Source organism: Hyalella azteca, unplaced genomic scaffold (genome assembly GCF_000764305.2).
Source record: "Hyalella azteca isolate HAZT.00-mixed unplaced genomic scaffold, Hazt_2.0.2 contig16431, whole genome shotgun sequence".
Classification (NCBI taxonomy): domain Eukaryota; kingdom Metazoa; phylum Arthropoda; class Malacostraca; order Amphipoda; family Hyalellidae; genus Hyalella; species Hyalella azteca.
The window spans coordinates 227,909-233,908 of NW_025946255.1; the positions used below are offsets into that span (position 1 = coordinate 227,909).

The 6,000-nt window shown below is 40.3% G+C and overlaps 1 protein-coding gene across 2 annotated transcripts in view; it reads right to left on the minus strand.

The window, feature by feature from the left end:
- The window catches only part of LOC108674496 (ecdysone receptor), a 225,215-nt gene extending 219,456 nt beyond the window's left edge, over positions 1–5,759 (minus strand). For both annotated transcript variants that reach the window (XM_047884895.1, XM_047884894.1), the window contains exon 1: positions 5,375–5,759. The gene's annotated coding sequence lies outside the window, so the exon portion shown is untranslated. The remainder of the gene's footprint in view (positions 1–5,374) is intronic.
- Positions 5,760–6,000: the final 241 nt, after the last annotated feature.

The window sequence follows — 6,000 nt, forward strand, 5'->3', positions numbered from 1 at the left end:
TATGAATCCAGTTTACCGAGAACAAAAGAATATCTGTGTTGGGCATGCAATAATTCGAATGCTTTTGTCCAAAGCGCGTATAAGTTTCCTTTGTTAGCAACGGGGCAAACACAACTCCCTATACGCCAGTATCAATGAAACTACATGGTGAACATATAACAGCTAGGATGCGTCACCGTACTTATAATCCAGTGTAGTATTCATATTAATAATAACAGTGATTAAATTATATTAGCCTCACATATCGTGTTATTCAGCCAGCAAGATCAGGATAGAACCAAGCATGTAATTTCTACACCATAATGATTCACAAACAAGAGATATCTTACATTTACTCCAGACATATGTAACGCTGGTGCATGCATGTCATTATTGAGCAAAAAAAATGCTTCAATAGCTACAATGTTATTCACAAGCATGAAAAGTTTCATTCATGGGAATTACGTGACAAAAGATGTTTATACAGTCGTCTTATTACGCCAATGTCTATTTGTAACAGGGCTACAATGCAAAACTCTGCAGCTGTATGTTTTTTATCTATTTGCATTAAACGTGGGAGCCTTGCATGAAGTGAGCCATTAAATGTAAAGACAAGTAATGCATCCTACCAGTCTATTTATGATCACGCAATCAAATCAAACCATTCCTTTCGCAGAATCTGTCATCTCCAATAAAAAAACAAAAATAATTCTGAAAGATTCTATTGAAGTTTGTGCTTCAATAGAAAGCAATAGTTTAAGTTTTTTGGTGAATGTAATTGATTTTTTACGGATTCTCAGGTGTGAAGAAGAGCTTGTCAAGACAAACAGAAGAGATCGTCGGCGTCGCTAAAATACCGCAAAACAAGCAACAAATGCATTTATAATGAGATGCACTTCAGTTTTATTTTCCGCGGGGATCACTCAAGACAGCAACCTGACGCTTAAATAAAAATAAATCTGCGGTTTGCAGTCTGAAGTAAAAGTCTGAATCCTAAAAGAAACAAAATTCCTGCATATAACCAATAAAATTTGTCTTCATGAAGGTGTACTTCACATGCAAGTCAAAATTCAAATTTAGGAACGAAAATCCACATGCAAGTTTAAGGTCGACGAGGGCGTGGCTTCAATTGTTGATTGGAGAAGCGTCACGCCCGAACGTCCAAAGCAGAATGGACAGCACAACATCCACGTTGCAGTAGCATACAGAGTGAGCACGTGTTCAATAACCTGCTCATTCAGTCATGTATGATGGTAATAGCCTGAATACAGGGTCCAACAAGTGTCATCGGACAAGTTCGAGAATGTGTCAGCTATGCACGGTAAATAACATAGAAAAAGCGAAATTTTTACTTATATATTTTGTCTTGACGTGAACGTACACTGATCAGAACGGTGAACGCATTGACTTCATCAAACCATAGCATCAGATAATTAATTCATAGCAGGAAAACCCACACAATTAGCTGCATTAATACATAAACTATATATAAACTAAGAGACTGTCCTCATTACCAAATTTTCTGACCATATAGAGTATACGATTCCAACAGAAGGGAAATCCCAAATTTGTGATGGACGTTGGGATCAACAACACCTTGAATGCACGTGCAATGAAAGTTATGTAGCACCGGTGGCTGCGGACTTCTCTGAGCAATTGACGGACTGTGTTACTGGAACCTAACAGAATTTCCCAATAACATATTTCGAACAAAAATGTATAATCAATATGTAAGAGTTCCTAAAATAAGATCCTCCAAAGCCGAGCGAGGAACCAAGATATACAAGACACGTGCGATGTGCTGTTCAACCTTATCAGTCAATACTATTGAAGATGATACGGCTGTTCTCGAAATTGTAGAGAGGCGCTTTGAAGTAAAGATACATGATAGGGAAAAATTGAAAGAACAGTTCGGTGCATGATGAGATCTCGAAGCTGAACCGAAGAAAATCCTGCAAGGATGAAGCCAAAAGGAATGAAAGAGATGAGCTCGAAGAATAAATTATATAAGACTGTGTATAGTCACAACAAATCCGCACTAACATTCCCATGATTTTTCTCGCACCAACATTTTGAAACGACGATTCAATATACAGCGTATAAAATTTAATTCATTAATTACCTGCTATAGGCATCAATCAAAATCGAGACATGAATTCTAAAGTTGACTCTATACCTGAAATACAACCGCAGGAGAACACGGTATAGGTTTCACGTACAGGCTTTAGAGCAGCTAACAGTAACGGATGATCAGCGATGATGGTCCAGAAAGCTGCCATTAGGGCAAAGGAAGAAGCTGCGAGGCCATCGATCAAAATCTCACAAAAGCGGACACTGCGACACGAAACCAAGAAACTTGCAACGACAGACACGGCGCTTCAAATTCACTGCAAATTCAGAAAGGCTAAATAAGCAATACACATCAATTGCTGCCCCCACGAAACTTTACCTGCGGATGGGGTAGGCGAGAGACACGATCGCAACTTAAGGATTTTATGCGCAAAATAGGTTGGCTAGATAGAACATTAATATTGATACTATCATTTGATCTATTATCTTGAGCCCTCTAACCATTAGGAAAATGAAAAGACAAATAACTCGACTGTCGTGCATTCTTCTATATGTAGTACCGGTAGTAGGTAGAGATCCTACGTGAAGTTTGTGAATATCACATGATCTCTGAAATAACATCCAATTGAATTTTGAAAAAACAACAGAGTGTTTGAACGGAAATACATTGAATATATTTTACAAACACACGTTCGAGATATATAATACTAAAGTACCACAAACTTCCGCATCTAACAAACATGACTGCTAAACTTGACCGGTCCACTTAACGCAGAACTCTTATAAATTATTACGCTGAAGCTTCATAAAGGCTCGACATCTCGTAACGTATAACGCTCAGTGACTCGTAACATACAAGGCATTTAATACAATACGCACGATGTCTCATAGTACACTGCGCTCAGCTCTTTGTAACAAATAATTCTCAACGTCCCGTAAAATATAACACATTACGTATCGCAAAATTTAACGCTTAGTGTTACGTTACGCAACGTTCGAATTTCGTCAATTAGCTTCGGTGTGATAAGTCCGTGACGACCGTCCACGCAGTCGTGACGTGTGTAGACGCTCGGTTTGACGTGGTGGCGTGAATGGATAGTCGATGTGATGGGTCCACGAAGGTCGTGAGTGCATGGATGACAGTTGATGTGATGAGTCCTCGAAGGTCGTGACGTAAGTGGACAGTCGATGTGATGAGCCCACGAAGGTCGAGTCGTAAGTGGACAGTTGCTGTGATGAGTCCACGAAGGTCGAGGCGTGTGTGGACAGTCGATGTGATGAGTCCACGAAGGTCGTGAGTGGATGACAGTCGATGTGATGAGTCCACGAAGGTCGAGACGAAAGTGGACAGTTGATGTGATGAGTCCACGAAGGCTGTGAGTGGACAGTCGATGTGATGAATCCACGAAGGTCGTAAGTGGTCGGTAGGTGTGAAGTTGTTAATGAATTAAAAATGTCCATCGGTACCGATTTTCGATTTACCACTGCAAGCGAAAAATATTGTTCGATATGTAGAAAAAACTACTAAGGAAATTGGCAAAAAAATTCTCTGGTCTTCGAAGTCCACGAAGCTTGTGACGTGAGTGAAAGGTCAGTGTGTTTAGGAATCGCACGCATCGGGAAAAGCACAATATAATCAGTTTCTAATGAGAAATTGTAACAACAATAAAATAAAAATCGCTTTCAAGAAATTTGGATGCCGGAGCGTATAAGAATTTCCCATGAAGACTATCAAACCGATCGCTTTGAATACAATGCTATTCTAAAAGCTTATATTCATTGGCATGAGTCAATAAGCGATTATGGATTGATTTTCATTTATAGGAAGATTATATTCTAGGTAAAATATCATGTAGGTATTGGCGAAACGACCAACCGTAAATCATAAGAACTTTTTGTATGGCCTGCATTCGGACACTCTGTCTCAGCAGTACAGCCCAATCCATGTTGTAAATTCATGGCTTGCTTTCTCTACCCGCACGAATAACGTGATTAACAATTGGAAAGGAAACGAGGAGAAAGAAGTTGCATCATCGCAGGAAAAGGAAACAAATGGCAGAACCCGCACGTGACATATATGTTCCAATTTACGGAACAGGAGACTAAAGGCAGGTTATTTAGTGTCGAACATGCAGAAAGTTTCACCGTCAACATCAAGAACAACAACTCGTGAGACCCAAATCCGCTACTACGACTACGAGGACTAGCCTGTCTCGGCCGTATCGTGGTTTCAGAACGCATCTAAATACACAAACATAGCGCCGGCAGATTGATTTTTATTGAAACTTGAATAATATAGCAATTGACGCATAAAATCAGTTAAATATTTGATTTAGCAAGTAAAAAAAAAGAAAGTTTCCCGTAATGATGTCGCCGCCTGGCTGCTGTTGCCAGGGTCTTGGCCTGCTCAGCTCTACAGTGCTACAGGACCGGCTGGATACTTGCAAGAAGAAAATGAAAGCCTCTTAAAGGGTTGTATGATCGTTAAAAAATCTTACTTTCATCTGACAACCATAAATATCCAGAAGAAAATACCTACGTGATTATTCTTAACCCGCATCCACTCGGGACGTGTTTGCTCAGTATTGTTGGCTCTGCACCACTGGTGACGCAGTGCTAGATCATCTGAGTAACGCACATATCGCCATCAAGTCCTACCGCCTCAAAGTACCGCCTCATTTGAGTAACGCATATAACGCCATCAAGTCATACCGCCTCAAAGTACCGCCTCATTTGAGTAACGAACATACCACCATCAAATCATACCGCCTCATTTGAGTAACGCACATAACGCCATCAAGTCCTACCGCCTCAAAGTACCTGTAAATTAGGAATCAAAACTACGGAGGCGGCGGCGGCGCGAGAGAAGGAGGGAGGCAAGGCACTGACCTTGTGCAGCGCGCTACAGCTGAGCGATCTGCGGTCACCATAACGGCTGACTACAAGTTAAGCTACAGCTACACTCACTGCAGTCATAATGCTTCACGGTCGCTGATATTAACGGCATTGAGATAAAATAGCCGTGAGTTAAAAAAATCAAGAGACAAATTTAATAAATCGAGAGATAATAGGTAAAAATTACGCAAAATTAATAGAAACACCAACAGAATTTTAGAGTGTTCGTTTGATGACTGGCAATCTGGTCAAGAACGAATAAAATACGCAAATATATGAATAAAATACGCAATTATATTGTATGGAAAAAGTACGTTTCAAAATGAATTGATTAACGAGGTGGTCGACACCAATGTAGCCCAGACTCGAATGTGAGGCAACGGAACCGCTGTTCGAACTGCCAGGACTGCTCAGACTCCCCAATACTCACGGTGCAAAGATGTGTCATTCGAAGCGAAGAGATACGAACTATGATCATAGCCACCAATATTTCTTAGCACAATAGACACCACTCAACTTCATCACTTCACTTTACTAAAAAAAATAATGCCCACAAACAGAGAAGTAACTAGCAAAAAATTGAAGTCCAAGTTGTGGAGCCACAAAATCGGATAAATAGAGGGCTGGCTGAGTACACGACTTAAAACGTGGCAATTATTCTCCACCCCTTTACTTATAAATCACAAATAAGGTCACCTAGAAAGTTTTTTGAACAAAGCACCAATGAAAGACGAGTTCATGTGAGCACCAAAGGTCATACTCACTCTAGTGACTGTCTAACTGAACGCGCAGCGTGAAGCAACACCCTAACATCACGACCGTCTCAACGACACTGAATGGTGAGCTTTCTCTCGCCCTCGGTGCAACGTTGCCAACTCATCTGAATTGTTCCACGTTCTGTATACCAAATCGTGGCCGATACAGGAAACCTATCATTCTCATTCATTTAATCTGTAATGAATGAAGATGTGTAGATTATTTATGAAATATAATTTCATGTTAGAGTTATGTCGATACACGAAGTAAACTTCATGCAATGTGATAAGTAGATCAAGG